The sequence below is a fragment of the Telmatherina bonti genome, assembly GCF_933228915.1.
Source record: "Telmatherina bonti genome assembly, chromosome: 22".
Taxonomy (NCBI): Eukaryota; Metazoa; Chordata; class Actinopteri; order Atheriniformes; family Telmatherinidae; genus Telmatherina; species Telmatherina bonti.
In genome coordinates, this window is record NC_136631.1 from 22,617,822 (window position 1) to 22,636,465 (window position 18,644).

Below are 18,644 nucleotides of genomic sequence, written 5' to 3' on the forward strand. Positions count from 1 at the left end.
TGTGTGTGTGTGTGTGTGTGTGTGTGTGTGTGTGTGTGTGTGTGTGTGTGTGTGTGTGTGTGTGTGTGTGTTGTTGTTGTTGTTGTTTTTAATTAAAAGTACTGTATCTTACAACTGAAATGTACTATGTTTGATTCCTCCAATACATGAGTCAATCAAGCCACAGACCAGCATAGTTTCTGGTGTGTTTAATACCTTTCTCGCAGCTCATAGAAGGAATGTACATGCTAATGACAGTAGAGGTCATCTTTTCATCTTCATATCCTCTGATGATAGAAAGTCTGTTTAATTCAGTTTAACTATTGTGTTTCCACTGTGTCTAGACCTTTGTATTCCTGCAAAATCAGCTTGCAGTTTATTGAAACCATCATTTAACCCATTTAAACAGAAAGTACATAACTAACAGTGAGCTCAAAGTGACTTGTATGGCCAGTTACGTTTTCTGCCAGGCTACTACGGGGAGCTATTGTCTCTCAACTGATTAATGCATAATTTGCTATGATAGGTGCTTTGTGTAACATCGATAAGTGCTTTGGCTGTGACAGAGACAAGTGCTGTGCCTGTTTACAGCCATAGTGTAGTCACACTGAGCAACAGCAAGGCTGACTGTTGCTGCAAGCAGACAGGTTGCCACACACACACACACCCTCATAAATCTGCAGATCTCAGGGAAGGCTGTGTGAATATACTTTTGGGTTCATTCATAAATGTATGTTCACTGCTGCACATTTGTTTGCATGTCTACAAATCCTAGCATACAAGATAGCTCTTTGCGTGTTATTACATAGCATTTTTGTCCACACACACACACAGCTAGACATACACACAAACACACACAGAGTGATACTTTCTGTGTACATTTAGAAGTATTATTGCCAGAGTAATTCCCCCTGTAATGCTGAGTTGCTCTAAATTTGTGTCAGCTTGAGTGATGGTGTGATAACCGTGGAATACCCCCTTCTTCAGAATCTAGTTTTGAGATCTCAATATATATTGTCCCAAGAGAGATCGGGTTTGTATATGAAATTCTGCTTGATTTCCCAGAAAAATCAAAAGCAAGTGTTTTAGTATTATAGCACTGGTTTGTCTTTTGTTCATGAGTCTGCTCTTTATGGTTTGCTTTATTGTCTGTTTTATGCAGGGACCTGGGAGGTGGCTGGGCACATGCACAAATGGGGATAACAGATAAAGAGGGAACTTTAATTTAATACATTATTTTGTAAGGATTCGTGTTTTCACCTGCGTTTTGAGGCTATTTACCTGGAATATTCAGTTGCAGTCTCAGTTTTACAATCTGATCTGACTTATAATGTGGTACAGATTTTTTTTTTATCTTTTATGTCAAAGATGGCTGTTTTTAAGTGCCATCTGTCATGTAGAGAACACAAGTACATCTCAGCCAGGCTGTGACAGGCACAGCAACAGGGATTCATGCTTCCGGCTTGCTCTCTGGTGACATCTGCTGCCTTAAAACAACATTAGCATATCAGAACTGATGACGTGCACTACTTAATACAGTTTAAAATTACAAAACAGAAGTACAAAATAAAATAAAATGTGTAAATATGAAAAGAGAACCATTATCATACTGGATCATAAAGGTAGTATAGTTAAAGAAAAAGTCACTGCAGATAGAAATAAAGAATTTTTTTTTTCATTTGAATTACTTGCTACTTTTTTATTGCTGTTTCTTTTGGTCATAAATAAAGCTCTGCCCTCAGGCCAACAAACGTTCTTTCTTTTTTTGCCTTGTATCCATGTAATTGATGGGATGTTCAGTTTGTTTTGCAAGTTTTGTTTCCTGGGGTGTTATTGAATTTTAGAGTGTGCATGGTCCCACATGGACCTTGTTAACCAACAGGGATGCATGATACATGAATATGGGTATGTTTTTCATCCTTGAGTCTTTTGACCCAGCAAAGATCCAAGTTGGATCAAATTTTATTTTTAGTAAAAAGAAAAATAAAACCTTTTTTGGGCTGCTGGTTCATGATTACATACTTACAAATGCTAACATAGTTCAGCTTCAAGTTTCAGCATCATTATCAGAAGTCACTGACAAGTACTTTTTATTAATCTACTATATTGCATCTCTGATTTTGCTGTCAGAAAGACTCAAAAGTGGAAGTTTGGTTCTTGTCACTTTGCAAATTAGGACATAAAATTATTAAAATATAAACTAATGAGGTGTCATAAAAAGATGAAATGAGTTCATAAAAAAAAAAATTACTTCTAAACATCAGACGTCTAATATGAAGTACTTGAGGTACAAGATTCCTGTAGCTGTCAGAAAATATTCCAGTATTTGAGCAGAAAAGTTGTACAATTATCCCCGCAGGCCTGTTCTCATTTAACCAGCAGCAGCAGCAAACAGATCTGCATAGTTTTTCATCTCAGCATTTTGACAAAACAAAGAAGTACAATCTTTTGATAATCACTGCATTTCTGCTTTTCTGTCTTCAGGTTCACTGGAGCTCAGTATTTATTCTTATGATTTGCACTTGTGCATTTTCTGCTGTGAAAAGTCCTACTCAAAGTCTTGTTTTTACCCAAAGCCCAGCATGCTTACATGTGCTCATCAAAATCTCCTCAACTTGTTAAGCAAGTGGCACATAGTTAAGGAGAGAAAACTGCCATTTAAACATTGGCATAATTTCATTTATTGGGGGAACAACTGAGATGTAACGTCTGCTTTACAGGATTTGTTCTATTGTTTTGTATGTTTTTTTTTTGTTATCAGTTTTTAGTAAATAACCAGTGCAAATGTAAAAAAGAAACAAGAACAAGATCTGAAGAGGAAAAAACACAGGGCGGTGGCATGGGAACTCATATATACACATCAGAGTCCATATTATATTTTACAGTGTCGTATCTGTCACAATTTGTCTCTAAACATTTTTCCCACCATAAATTAATTACCTGAGATAATTCACAGCGGTACAGCACCAATCATGTACTGTAAATCTTTCCAAAATAAAATTCATAAAGAGGGCCTACTTTTTCCAAAATGTCTCTTAGATCAAGAATTTAAAAAGTTAATTGTTCATTTATGATTGTTTCGATCACCTCCTCTCACCATTCATTATTAAAAAAATATGGTTTTTGGTTTCCGGATGTTTGAGCACAAATCTACCATCCAGTCTGCACCACTAAATTTGCTCAGCTGACAACTTAATCTTTTCTTGACCTATACCTACTATGCATAATGCTGGACTTCAAGCCATTTTTACCAAACACACATATTTAAATATGCAACAATATGCACGATGCTATCCAACTGTTTGATGTATAACATGTATACAAATACAGTATAAACCTCCAGCATGCTACAGAATCTCAGTTTCAGTCTCGCCATCTTACTGGCTGATCATGTACCAGGATTTAGCAACGTTTTTCAATGTCATCGCTACTATTTTCTCATCTAATTCTTTAAGCTGTCTGGAGGCCTACGTTTTGGTGGATGGCCAGTTGTCATTAGAAATTAAAATCCACAAGTTAGATGCTCGGATATGGTGGGAGATTTTCTGTATGGTAGTTAGAGCTGTTAGCGATATTTTTTTGCCGTGCGCCTCTTATACAAGCTCTTAGCTGTAGATGTTTTCAGAAATGTTATTTGGTAAATTTATATTTAGCCATCATCTGATCAAAAGACATGAGATTCTCGTTGATATAAATATTTTCAGGAAATATTATTCCCATTCTTACCCAAGATTTCCAAGATCTTTTTATCCACCTTCAGTTAGTTATTATGCCAAATAAAATGTTTCTTCTTCTAAAGGATGGATCTTGTCCTATAATCTGATGGGTTATTTATCAAGTTTCCCTCTAAAAATCTAGCAGTGGTTTTCTAAATGGAGTTTCCATGAGTTGTTTGCAGTAAAAAGCAGAAGTGGAAGCTTGTAGGTTTTCTATCTATAAGAATTTATCATATAACGTTAACTTCTCTAAATATTTTGGTCAGCTGGCTGACAGACAAAGCATAACGGTACCAGCACACTTAAGGCACACTAGGGCCATCATCCTCATTAGCAGCAAGTAGTTTGGTTTTAATAATGAGGTTTTTTTTTCTTTTTACTTGCCCAGAAAAGCTGACTTTAACAATATTATATCACACCTCAAGCTCTGAAGGTACTCATACTGGTACTGGTTGATGTTGCAGTCAGATAACGAAGAAAGATGTTCCTGTCACTGTGACCTACAACAAGCAAGATGTGAAATGATCCCTTAATGAAGCATAGTGTGATACATTATCGCTACAACCATTTCTACAGCTCAATCTCGCTAAAACATTCTTGGTTTGACGGTCAAGGGAGAGGCCTGTTTGTGTGCAGACCCATGTGGTCAGATGAATTTTAATGAAGAAGCATGAGAGGGCCTCTTCATATATACATTTGCAATCAAATAAATGGAATTGATCATTAGGCTCCAAGTCTGAAGTTTTATAGTCTCCACTTAACTTTTTTTTCAATCATATTCAAAGCTAATCTGATTCTTTCAATGCCTGTAACACAACTTTGTCTGGCTTTAACAGTATGACGTTTAACACTGTTGTTCCTCCGACACAGCTTTGCATAATATCTGTGCATTTCATTTCTAATTTTATATTTGCATATCAGATGTTCATGCTATACATCCTCCAGAATGTAACAAAGCATTGGAATAATACAGTCCCTGTTTTTACATATTCTGTAGCACATCTGTAAGTACCATGTGAAGTCTTTTAAAATACACTGGCTTCATTATTAGCAGCAGCATTGTGTGCAGCAATCTGTGAATCATAGTAATAGTTAATGTCTGTGCTCTTCACAGGATGGTGGAGCAGACCTCAGTACATGAAGCGCTTGAGAAATTTGGAGGGCAGTTCAAGATTCAGTTCAAGTTGAGTCATAATTAACTCGGCACGGAGCAATCCTTCTGCTCAGCCACTGGAGAAAATCTGTGTTAACACCCAGCTGTGGATCTTCAGAGATAGGCTGATACTAAATGTGAATATAGTGCTGAGAGAGTGGGGTATTCTCAAAGGGGTAGAGCTGATCGATGTGAATGACAGACACTGAGGAATGTCAAATTTTAGGACTGCGTCGATCATATCTAGTAGTTTTTTGTACTTTATTTTGAAAGGTAAGTTCATATAAATGGCAACTAAATATTACATTTTGTTTGGATATTGATTGTTCCCTTGAGGATACATACTACCAACATTTGTCATCTTGATTTATATCAGTGCTCCCAAGACAATGTTTACTTCCCACTTGTTCTGCGATCAAATATTAAGGTTACAATATTAATACTAGATGAAATGCTAAAATTAAAATATGAATAAATAAAATGGTAAGATATCATGTCCCTCAGGATGAATAATAGTCCTTTTTGTCTTCCTATCCTGTCGTCTCAGGAAAACACCATGGAGCCTTTTTAAATGGTGGAAATTAAAAGTCAGGATTCGTGATAATGTGGATGGACATCTATGCCACTCATGGTACTGGTAAACAGAAGTATTTCCAGGGATCTTAAAAAGAGACCGCATCTACAACTACACTAAACTTACTCTAAGCTCTGAAGTGGCTTGCACACACCTTAAATGGTCTATCCACACAGTAATGAGTTTTATTCCAGTTAAAGACAGATTGCCTGTCATATGAATAGTTTTAAGCAAATGAACCTGATACCCATCCGGACTCTGCTGACCCATCAGGATTCTTGAGGAAGACCTCCTGCTGTTTGATGGCTTAAAGTTGTGTTAAGCTTCAAAGTCCAAGAGTACGGGTTCTCCAGCAACATGGGTGCATATGCCAGACATCTGCTGCATGATTTGATGCCAGGCTGCTAGATTCATTTGAATGGCAGACTGAATATCTGACGTTTAACATTAAAAAAGAAACTTACATTAGATTGAGAAATACTGATAAATGAAGGGTATCATATTTGTATAAATGGAAGGATTTTTGTTTTATAATTGCTGGCAATCTTCCTTATAAAGTGTGATGATTTTTAACTTACTATACAAAAGTTTCTCCTTCGTTCTTTTGCATTCAGTAATGAATTCCACAAAACATCCTAATGAAGACTTGATCCCTAAAGACTCCCTAAATAGAATCATAAATTCCCATAGTTCCTTCAATCCCCTGCTACAGTTAATAACTTGCATGTACACAAAGTTTGCAGCTAAAATGATCTCCTCCAGAAAACAATTCCTGCCCCATTTTGCAGCAGTGTTTGCAAAATATTTAAATGTATTTGGAAATGGATGGACCTGCTTGCACAGTGGAAAGTTGGAAATTAAGCTCAGCATGTAGAGGCATGAAAATAATTTTACAATAGTGTAAATATGATGGAGAATGTTTATGCCTGAACAGAAACTTTTTAATTCATATGTGTAATTGTAAACAAACATTGTGGCAGTTGGTTTAATTTTACTGTTAGCGAGACGTGATGGATGGAGGCAGTTTTGTCACAAAGTTCACATTAGCATCGGTTCAAGTAGATGCTCCAGTTAAAAAGCTTCTTATTTGGAGTTATACCATGATGTATAGACAATGTTTTTCCAGATATTTTTGGTGGATGCAGGGTGTGCAATAAACCCAACTGATGATTTGTCACTGTGTTCTTGTTTATCCAGCTGGTGAGACACCTGTCAAGGTTTGTATGTCTCTAGTTTTCTGCTTCAAGTTCCAGGTTATTTGTTTTATAACCAAGGAAAAGAATGAGTTGGGACTGTAGTGGCTTAGCCCTATAAAGCCAAATATTTGATATATACATTTTCTGAGACATTTTGCAACACTTTATCGTAGAAACTTTCCTCAAAACTCTGTTTTTTGCCATATACTGGTCTCCTGCCTCCTGGTGGATAACAGAAAGCAGGAGATTATAGATACAATCAGTTTGACCTGTTCATGGTAATTAGTGGGGGAAAAAAAAAAAAAAAAATGAATTATAAAAATCATTTCCAATTTTGTTAAAGGATCAAATAAAGATTTCAGATTTCAAAATGCACTTTTCTGCCTAGTTGTTCTAAGAATAGGCTTTAAAGAGTTAAAAAAAAAAATCAGTAGTTGGCTTTGGACAACTTTTTTATAACCTGCCCTATCTGTGAGGACCTCAGTACATCCATAAAAGCTTCAAGAAATGCTTGATGGGATAAATGGGAGGAGGTTGAATGGCAGTGTTGTGAGCCTGCATTAATAGCAAACTATTATGGAGGTGTGAAATTGTGATTCTGAGTTAAAACTGCGCTCTTATCGTAAGAGAAAGAAAGAAAAAAACACTGAATTTATAAACAAAAACAACCAATACAATTATCATGAATAAATTACAGTTTTAATTAATTATTCTCCTGCATTTCAAAATAAAGTGATGTCTGCGATCAAGCAAGTTAGAAATACTTTTATACTCAGTGGGTGCAAAAAAAAGTGAAAAAAGTAGCTGACTTTTTTACTTTTGAAATGAAATTCTTTTTAAATACCTGATAAGGGCTCAGTGACCCAATGACGCTTTTCACAACTGAAATCTTCTTGATTTTTCCTTTACCTTTTAGCACTGACAATTTCCTCTAAAGAGGCTGAATCACTTAGAAGTCCTTACTTCCAACAGCCAGTCTGCTGTGTGACTAAGCACACAGGCTAATAATAACCAGCATTGACTTAACATGTTGCAAGTCATTGTCATAAGCTAACAAATTGATCCTTAAGAAGCACAAAAATGCAATGTTGTTGTTTCGCTTTTAGTTTTTAGACAGCGTATAATTACTTTTTTATAAAAAAATTTTTGCAAAGTAAGGTTTTATTCAGGCAAGGCTGATTTATTTGTACAAGTAAACTGAAAGTATTTTACATAAAAAAAGTTAATAGGCATAAAGTGCAAAAGAAACATCAAAAGCATAATTAAAAAGAAAGATGTAAATTTAAAAAAAAATCCTCAGTCTGATCATCCAGCGTTTACTACAAACTTCCCCACATGGGTCTACTGGTTTACAACCACATTCCCTGCTTCTGTTCCCCACCTGAACAATCTGAACAGAAACCCCTGAATTCCTAATCTGAAGTTCCATTTTAACAGTGTCATCACCATGAGTCCTGGTTCTGTAAATTATCTATTTAATTCATGTACATCCCTAAGTCAGTGTACTTAAACAATTTAGTGGTTTCACCACACTTAAGTGAAATATTTAAGGAGGAACAGTAACATAGTCATTTCTTGCCCTGCTTCAGAACAGTCACAGCTCCTCGTATAAGCAACAAACAGGTGTCCAGCACACACATTCTTTCAGATTGAATGGTTTAATGATAATGTGCAGTGTAGAGGAAGAAATATGCAAATCTCTTTTGTCTGAACATTACATATTATGTGTTTGTGCTAACAACCTGAAACTCCTCTCCAAAGCCCCAATTTTCCGTCTTGTAATACTGATTTTATTGTAAACCAAGTTTACAGTTGTGTGTTACTGTCATCTGTTTATTTATAACCTCAATCAAGTCCTGAATTACAAATCTGATGCTCCGATGCTCTTGTATACAGGCCTGAAATGTGTAATTACATATTTATGATAACTAAATAAAATTTTAAAATGCAATCTTGTTATGTCATCTTTGGTTTCCATGCTCTTTACTTGGAAAAAAATATCTAAATATACACAAATATATACATATATATATATATACATATATGTCTGTCACAGTACATATTAATCTTATGAAGACTACCATTTCCAGTATCTTTATCTTCTGCAGAGTTTTCTGCATGTAAAAGGTTCAAGTCAATGAGAAATACTGGCCTTAATGATATGTTCCTGAAATAGCATTGTACTTAATACGTTCTGTGTTTAAAACCTCTTCTTGTCAGTCTGGATGAAGCCAGAACCAGAACAAAAAGGGAAACTGAGGAGATAAACTAATAAAGAGAAAGGAAAAGACTGGACAATATAAGCACATAGCTGACGAGACAAGGTGGAAGCAATGAATACTATCACAAAGCAGGTCAGCAGGTGAGCAGACGGTAGGAGTCTGGATGAATCATCAGAACTATTACCTCCTATTGTCTTTCCCAAAGCATTTTTTTCTTTTTCTTCTTTTTAGCTTCATTGGAAAATATCATGGGACAAAGTAAAGCCAGAAGGATGAATTCTTTAGGACTTAAAAGGCGACTGTGCTAAATCTGACCAGCTGTGCTGCAAGTCAGTGAATCTACACATTATCAATAAATATTCTCCAAAGCATGATTAGGATACTTCATCCAATGTAATCTTACTGCATTGTTACATGGAGATTATATATCATAAAAGCATGTCGAGATTTAATATAAAATATTACTTTTCCAAGGACTGTAATTAATAAAGGAAATACAAAGGCACAAAAGTGACTCATTTTGTTATCACAAACTACTTTTTTTCAACCCACTGACCTTTATCCACATGAATCAATAAGTATAACTGTCCTACCATACTATGGTATGGTAGAACATGCGCTGAAAACAGAGAAGCCAATGTTAACTCTGTTGAGATATCTACTGGTTTAGAGCTGCCTTCCTTAGAATTGCTATCACTACCATCACGCCTAGTTTAAACTAATCATATGAATTCTTATCTATACATTGTTATCTTCAACATTACAGGATAAAAAAAGCTCAAATAGGTAGTGTTAAAATCCTTTTTGTAAAGGCTGAAGAGAAAACCATGAACTTTCTTGCTGCCACCAAAGCAAACAATTGGAAGTTATATTCACATGCCATCCTACATATCTGTAAAGAGCCTGATTCATTGATATTGCACGTTTAATTTGTGCCTAAGCTCAATTCAAGGATATAAGTATTGACTAAGAAAAGCTGTTTCTGTTATGTTAGAGTACACTCCAACAGCTTCTCCACAGATTCTCAGTGGGGTTGAAGTCAATGATTAATGAGACCATCACCAGGGTTTTCATCTCCCTCTGTCCCTACAAAGTCCAGGGGAGTATTGTTCATTGAGGTTTAGAGTCTTTTCCTGCATAAGAAATAAATACAATGATCATTTTTCATACTGTGTACTCATTTGTTAAAACTGTTTCCTGGCAAGCCATCATTTAACTTAATATAGTATGCTCTGAATCGTTTAAAACACTTGTTTGGTTTTCAGGCTTTTACCACTGTTTTTGCAAAATTGAAACAGTTTCATGACTTGTGCAAAGCACTCCACAATCTAACACCTTTTATCTGTAATTTTACCCCATTACATGAAACACTGTGACAATCAGATTTTCACACAGGATAAAAGCAAACTGATACTATAGACTCTTAGGAAAGTGGCCTAATTTCAGACTAATTGGGGAGACAAAGTATGTGAATTTACAGAAATGGGATTTAATTTCAAATTAAAATTAGAGTGAGGTGCCTTTAGTCAGGTGAGACTGGGAGCACTATTTCATATAAAGATTTGGGGTCTATGAAGACAAATATGCTGGCATAAAAATACATTTCTGAGATTTTCTTTTTAGAAAAAAAAATCGTTGATGCTCAGAAAGGGTACAAATGATTGAAAGATCAATTGCAACATCTACACTTCAATCACCTGCAGCCACATTTTAGACATGATTGAAATTCAACAGCATCTGAAAATAGTATAATGGAATTTATACCATGGTCAATGAGCATTCTAATACCTACTTTCATATATGTGCACACATAGTTCAGCAAGTTAAATCACTGGTATATCCCTCTGTTACTGGTGTCAACATAGCAACACGTTAATCAACCAACTCAGATCAACTGGCTTTTGACAGGTGAATGAAAAAAATGTGCTGTAGCTTGACGGTTGTTTAGCATGAAAACGAAACAAAGGCCAACATAAAGTAGTGTTTATATGTTAACAGTGAGCATAATTAGCGAATATAATAAAAATAAATACATTTTTAAAAAAAAAAATGTTTACTGCAAGTGATGCTGTTCTAGACTCTGTGTTGTGCATTCATACCTTTTAATGGACAGCTCCTCATTGTTTGATCCTTTACACAATCATTTGAGGATTTACAAAGTAACAGAATTACAATTTTTTTTTATCAAACAGCCTTTTTTTTCATCTTGATGTAAAACATAAATGAACAAAGAGTGAAAACAGATTAACTGAGGTTTATTAGAATTAAACAAGTCAATAAACAAGTGATTGAAAGTAGATGTCTGTGGTTGCAGCCAGAGACACATTTCAGAGGTCCATATGTGACAGAGTTCTGAAGAGATGCTGATCACAAGGTCAGAGAAGAGTCCTTTTAAACCAGATTCTTTGGGAAGGTGATAAAAGTGTCATCATTCTTGGTATAACATAAAATATGGTCTTCTTCCATCTGTTACACATCTATATTTGTCCATCTACTGACCAAATCCCTTTCTGGGGTCAGGTCATTACAAGTGAGCAATGTTGAGTTATAAATTCAGACAGCACACCACAGAGCTCACGCACTGACGTGTGAGTTCAGATTAATGACGATGAGCATGTCAAGGAGAGATACATGTAAGAGCAGATTATGAGAGGGGAGATAAACTGTAAAATTTCCTCCACGCTCATCAACAATTTAGTTATTGAGGCATTGATTACAAATCTTTAATCATTCATTAACTCATAAAATAGTCACCAGGCTAGACTATTCTGATTAACATTCTGGTGATGTTTTTATCTACAGTATAACTTCCAAAAGTATCTAAAGATTTAATGCAGGATCCAATGGGGGTGTAAAAATACATCGACATATCCATCATGAGCCAGTGACATTGATCCGAAATGCAACTATATCTAGCCGGAACCGCTCAACCTCGCGCACAAGCTCAGGCTCCTTCCCCACCAGAGAGGTGACATTCCACGTCCCTAGAGCCAGCTTCTGCAGCCGGGGATCGGACCGCCAGGGTCCCTGCCTCTTGCTGCCGCCCAGCTCACATTGCACCCGACCCCTACGGCTCCTCCCGCAGATGGTGAGCCCACGGGAGGTGCGGCCCATGTAACCCTTTCGGGCTGAGCCCGACCGGGCCCCATGGGTAAAGGCCCGGCCACCAGACGCTCGCTCTCGTACCCCACCTCCAGGCCTGGCTCCAGAGGGGGGTCCCGGTAACCCGCGTCCGGGCAAGGGAACATTTCTGCCCGAGTTTGTGTTCATCATAGGGGTCTTGTGAGCCGTACTTGGTCTGGTCCCTCCCCTAGACACCTGTTTGCAATGGGTGACCCTACCAGGGGCATAAAGCCCCAGACAACATAGCTGCTAGGATCTTCGGGACGCACAAACCCCTCCGGTACACCACCGATAAGGTGACGGCTCAGGGAGGGGAAAAAATTGATACAATAATTGTTTATTTGAAGACCGTTTTAATTTGAAAATGGCTGCATGTTGAGTTCCCCAAGCCTGTCGTTTTCCATTTAATTATAGTCTGTCTTCATTATGGGAACAAATTCTTTCCATTTTGATTTATTAATTAGAATTTTTGAGTTTAGAGGAAAAATGTTAAATGATATTTTAATTGCATTTCGTGAATTTGAGTAGAAAATGACTGGAATGGAAATGACTGTGTTTAACGCCCACTGATATGATCTCATATCAATCAGTGGATCTAAAATTCAACTGTATCTAAATTAAATTAGATTGTGATTGAATTTGAGATATCAGCAAACACTGAATTGTTAAATTGTATAAAAATATTATAGAGATGATAATAATAATAATAAGTTTCTTTAAAGCAAAACAAAGAAGATCTAGGTTTATAACATCTTCTGTGTGGTTTGACCTGCAAACTCTGAAACAACATTTTTAACTTCTCTCATGTGCTGCCATTTGTGCAGCTCAATGCAGCTTGCTTGAGGGGTATAACGATTTTTTCCAGACTTGCTGAGAAAACTGAAACATCAGCTTCTTATCTTACACAGTAACAAAGGTGGCAATTGTTTTTTTAAAATTAATTTAATAATTTATTAACTTTTAGTTAGCTGTTCTCTCAGATAATAGTGCAAATTAATCCCTGCATGCAAATAGTATATCATTTATTTACAACTCCATCTGCTCGATGAGCTCTAATATGCAGGAAAGTTGTTTTTATAGACATTCCCATGATTATCTAAATAAATTACTTATCTATCAATTTTTTTCTGTGTCTGCTATGTTATTTCTTCATTTATTTAAATGGAATAAGCAATAATATTTTATAAGAATATTAATCAGGAGCTAATGATGGAGCTATAATGATTTAATGCTTGAATAAAAGCAAAATGAATTGCAATTGCTCACCATGAGCTAATGGCCAGTTCACCATGAATGAATATGATTAGATTTCATAGATAAACAGTCATAGATGTTCATTTGCTGTTATAATGTATCAAAACAGATACATTTTATAATGTATAATGTATCAAAACAGAAGAAGAAAATGGCTAGGTGGGTGAATAGTTTTGCAAGGCGCTGTGAGTCAAAAACAATCTAGTCTAATGGGATGCCTGAACTATTGTGAGGGAGGAGTGTTTAGCTATGTTGGCAGCTTCCAATAATCCAGCTCAAACTTCTGCATTAGCACTTTAGTTGCCATGCCTCTCATCAAAGCTTTCATGCGCCAAGTAGAGAATGATGGCTCCCCTCCACTCTCTGAATGTGTCCCTCCACACCAACTACACATCAGTCCACTCTCTGCAAATGAACGGGCCATCAAAATCAGTTGATGTTCCTGCGTGAAGATCTGCAAAGGGGTCTGCAGTCACTCCTCAAATCCTCACTCCTAAGTCAGATGACATCCCTGCATCAAAGCCCACAGCAATGCCAAGTGATGTTATGCCAGGCAAGACCCTGAAAAGAGACTGTTTCCAGGCACTAGTACTGATTCTACCAGAGTCAATGCCAGAGTCAGCTGATATTTCTGCACAAAAGCCAAAACCTGAATTAACTGTGATCTATCCAGTTCCTGTTCCAGAGCCAGCAGATGCTTCACCTCCAGAGTCAGCAGAGCCCCCAAACTGGCAGACATCGCTCCAGCTCAAGCTTCATAGTCTGACCTCACTAAATCGACTCCAGGACTGAAGGCACCTGGTCCTTCATCAGAGCCAACACAACAGTTTAAGCTAATCTCATCACAAGCTCAGTCTAAGTCTCCATTCCCCCTGTTGTACTGATTCTGACTCAGCCGGGTCCCCTTCGATGTTACTGTTTGGATAGCCCCGGAAAAGACTCCAAGAGGGTTAAACTCTTAGTTCGCTTGTCCTCTGCTATTTTTTTTTCTTTTGTATTTAGTTTTATGTTCTGTACTCCTCTGTAAATAATGTTAATTAAAAGGAGGTTTAGGTGACACATCACATTCAAATTGCAATGATCCATCTGATGGGAACATCTGCTTCTTCACAACTGGTGTCATTACAGAAAAACAGGAAAGATGTGCTTATGCATTTATTAAAGTATGGACTAAATGCTTCTAAAACGATGAAAATTCAAATTAATAATTGCAATTTACATGGTTACAGAACAAAAACTTAAGTGTCAGTAGTTATTATGTTACTGTTATTTAGCAGTAAAATAAACAGTTAAAGTAGGTCACGCTCCTGATGTCAGGGAAGCAGAACTGAATGTGATGACACAAAGCTCAACTGGACATTATTTTTATGAATCCCTGAATCAGGACAGCTTTTAAAAAATCTTACAAACATTTTTAGTCCTGGTTCTCAAGGTTCTCTTTCACTGTAAATTACACAAACCACCATTTCAAGGCAACGGTTGCACACTTTACAAGATGTTTCAAGCCAAGAACCGATATCTGTGATAAACATTACATTTCAGAGGTGGTTTCAGAGGAATAAAAACCGTTTCTATTTATAAAATCATATGTGAGGATTCAATTGTTTTGTTTTATCAAAGGTCACCATTCATTTTTGAACATTTTATTGCCGCTGTTGTTACTTTCATGTCTGCGAGGTTTTGGTGGGACGTTCAGGACATAAATGTTATCAGAGGTTGTGCAGATAAGCTTGCAACTAGCTTTATTTTGTGACCAAACTCACTTATTCATTGTGTGCATGTGCAGCATTGGTCACTCTATTCTCCCCGGGAATGAGTGTGTGTGTGATTGATTGGTTGGTTGTCTCTCGGTGTTGGCCCTGCATAGATTGGTGACCTGTCCAGGCTGTACCCTGCTTCTTGCCTGCTAATTGTTGGGACAGGCTACAGCTTCCTCCAGACCCTGAATAGAAATACAGTAAGCGGTATAGAAAATGAATGAATAGTAGAACCAACAGCTGACGTTACTTACTGTGACATAGGAAAAAATATCCTTAAAAAAACATCAGTCTTTCTTCAGTTCCACCACCGTTAATTTTGATCAGATTGTATATCCTTATTCAACAGATGTTTCCTGACTCGATCAGCATATTCCCTTAAATCTTGTATGATTGTTTTCTGATATATTACTGTTTAATTCAATGGGACTCTGACATGGGAACAGTAAGGTTGTTTAGAAAAGATAAATGTGTATCAGCTCTTACTGGCAACCATGACTTGATTAAAGGTTCTTCCTCTTTTTACAAAACACATAATGAGCATTTTACTGTTGTAGGATTACTGCTTAAAAATAACATGAAGCATGACTTTTTTTTCTTTCACCAAAATCTGTCATAATAGAGATGACAGACTGATAGACAGATGGATGGATGGATGGATGGATGGATGGATGGATGGATGGATGGATGGATGGATGGATGGATGGATGGATGGATAGATAGATAGATAGATAGATAGATAGATAGATAGATAGATAGATAGATAGATAGATAGATAGATAGATAGATAGATAGATAGATAGATAGATAGATAGATAGATAGATAGATAGATAGATAGATAGATCAAATTGATGAGGATAAATAATAAGATTACCACTTAACAGTCAGCCAAGTTAACCTGTAAGTTAATGAATGAACTCAAAATATTTGTGAAATGCAATATAAATGGTGCTCTCAGGTATCACACAGTTGCAATGAACCATTATATGAGCATAATGGTGTAGCATGGTTTTCTGCAAGTTATATTTTTACAGTGCTAGTGGGAAAAGTAAGTTACACAGTGGATTTAATAACTTGTTCATTTTCTGATGAGCTCAATAAACCATTTACAATATGTGTCGCTAAGACCTGCACAGCATTAAGGAACACCAAAACACCATTGTTCCCTGCAGGTATACTTTCTTTTAGCCTATTCTCAGGGTGTCAGGGATGAACAATTTCAAAATGGCTGATAAGTTTTAAGTATGTTTATTGAAGAAAAGGGTGTAAAGAATGTAACTTCGTGCGTTTAAAAGTTACCAATTCAACCGTAATGCCTGGATAGAAGGGAGTTATTCTCTCCTAAAAAGATTACATACTGCCTGGAACACCTTGCTTGCAATCCTAGGCTTCGTTGATGAATCTGTATCACAACAGCCATTTTCAGAGACAATGTACAAGTTGCTTCACCAATCTTTGAAGGCAAGTAACTTTAATCAATGAGATGCAGGTCACATTTTTATTTATTCCTCACATTCTCTATGAAAGAGAGCCATGGGATATACAGGAAATTTGCCATTCATGCAGGGTTTAACAGAGCATCAGGTGGGAGATAACACCCAAATCCTTATAGATCCAAAATATTATGTCAGATTGCAAAAGGAATTTATATCAGTGTGGTGAGTGTGCAGTGACTTTCTGAAACATACTAATGATGAATCCTTTTTTACACGTTTAAGCTTATCATTCCAGCAATCACTGGGTGAGAGGCAGGGTAAACCCTGGATATGTTGCCAATTCACCACAGACAAATAATATTTTTTTAAATTAAACGTCAAACTTGACAGAAAGCAAAACTAAGCTAAGAACTTATGACTGAGTGACAAAATAGCAAGTGGTCATCGCACAAGGTTAAATGGTTGTTATTTGTTATAGAGAACCAATAATATGCTTATTGAAACAAATTCAGCTTCCATCATGACTCATGAATTATAATGCCAGCCCTGAGGCACGTGTGACACCCTTCAGTCAACTGATCACTTTGAACAGACTGAGGCTGTCTCTCTAAGTGATGATATATTCTTTTAAAGAGGCCTTGTCTGAGACATTTAGGTTGTAGAAGTCTTATATACGCAAGCTGGCGCTCACTCCTTAAGAATATTATATATATTATATTACGTGTTACTCATTTTTGTTGACCCATGTTTAGTTTTTTGTTTTTTTTTTGGGACTAATTTTCAGTCTTTACTCCTGGAAAACGAATGACCAAGATTTCAGAGAGCATTTGCACATAAGGAGAACAGATGAGCAACAACAAAATGTACAATGGCTGTAAAACCGGTGCTGATCCAAGAGCAGATGATGCCTCTACTGCTTGTATGAGAATACAAGCAACCAAATACATCTATGGTGCTTCCTCTGTAAGGGTAAAAATAACTTGACTGGGAATAGAATAAACACATGCCCTGTGGCACAAAATGTTTGACTTACATCCAAACTGTGTAGGCATCGCAGAGAGAAAGGTTGAAAGTCTTAGCATCCCTCCATCAAGCCTAGAACACATGAGGTTTACAGACTAATCGTACGCAGTTGAGGAAACACAGACAGACAGCTTTGACCTCCAGCGGAAACTTGCGTGTTCCTTGAATTGCATTCAAGTATATCGGCTTCTAGACAACATTCATGGCTTTGGACAGTGAGAGGAGGGTATCCAGAGAGAACAAATGCATACACAGGGAGAACATGCACACATCACCCTGGCAGAGGCTCAAACCAGTGACCTTCTGCTGTGAGGCAATGGTGTTAACCACCACACAACCATGCAGCCCTTTGTTCTTCTGCATTGGTATGCATATCGTGAAACCCCGCAAGTACAACTTTACAATGTCATTAAAACTGAAAACTGTGTCAAAGACACATTCATTTAAATGTCTGTAGGAGTGGAAGCAGACAGCTGTGATTTTGCAAGGCCTCATTAAACTACTTAAGGTCAATACCTGCAAGAAAAACACATCAAAATGTCCAAATTGTTGGTCGTCAGTTTGCGTTACCTCAAATGTTTAACCCTATTTCCAAAGCAGATGAGATGCTGCGTAAAATGGGAATTTAAACATTACTGAGGAAACATTTTAAACTGTTTTATGCTCAAAATCTGTGTTGTCGTATACATCGTGGAGTCAGTGATCTTCGGACTAAAGAGGTGAAAAACAATCCAGCTTTTTTCCAAGCAACCAGTTCAAAAGGCTGCATCTCTGACAGAACAGGGATGCATTTCTGCCTACACAACAAGCAACTTGCACATCTGAAAAGCAAATGTCACTGCTGAAAGGTACATGCAGGTTTCAGAACAACATATTCTCCAAATGTTTTGTTTTGGGGTTTGTTTGTTTTTTATTTCAGCAAGATAGATACTACACAGGAAGATAAAACTGTTACAGTAGCATGGCTTCAAAATGTGCGAGAACTGATCTAGCTTAAATTTAAAACCTCCAAATCATAAATAAATTCAAGATCAGACAAGAACGATTCTCTCCCAAAAGTCCAGCAACTGGTTTCATCAACTCCTAGATGTTTACAGACTGCCATTAAAGAATAAGGGATCCTACAGAGTACATAATAACCTATAAAGACGCAACCAATGAAAAATGGTCAGATAAGTCAAATGTTTTAATGAGGTCTTTATTTGTCCCT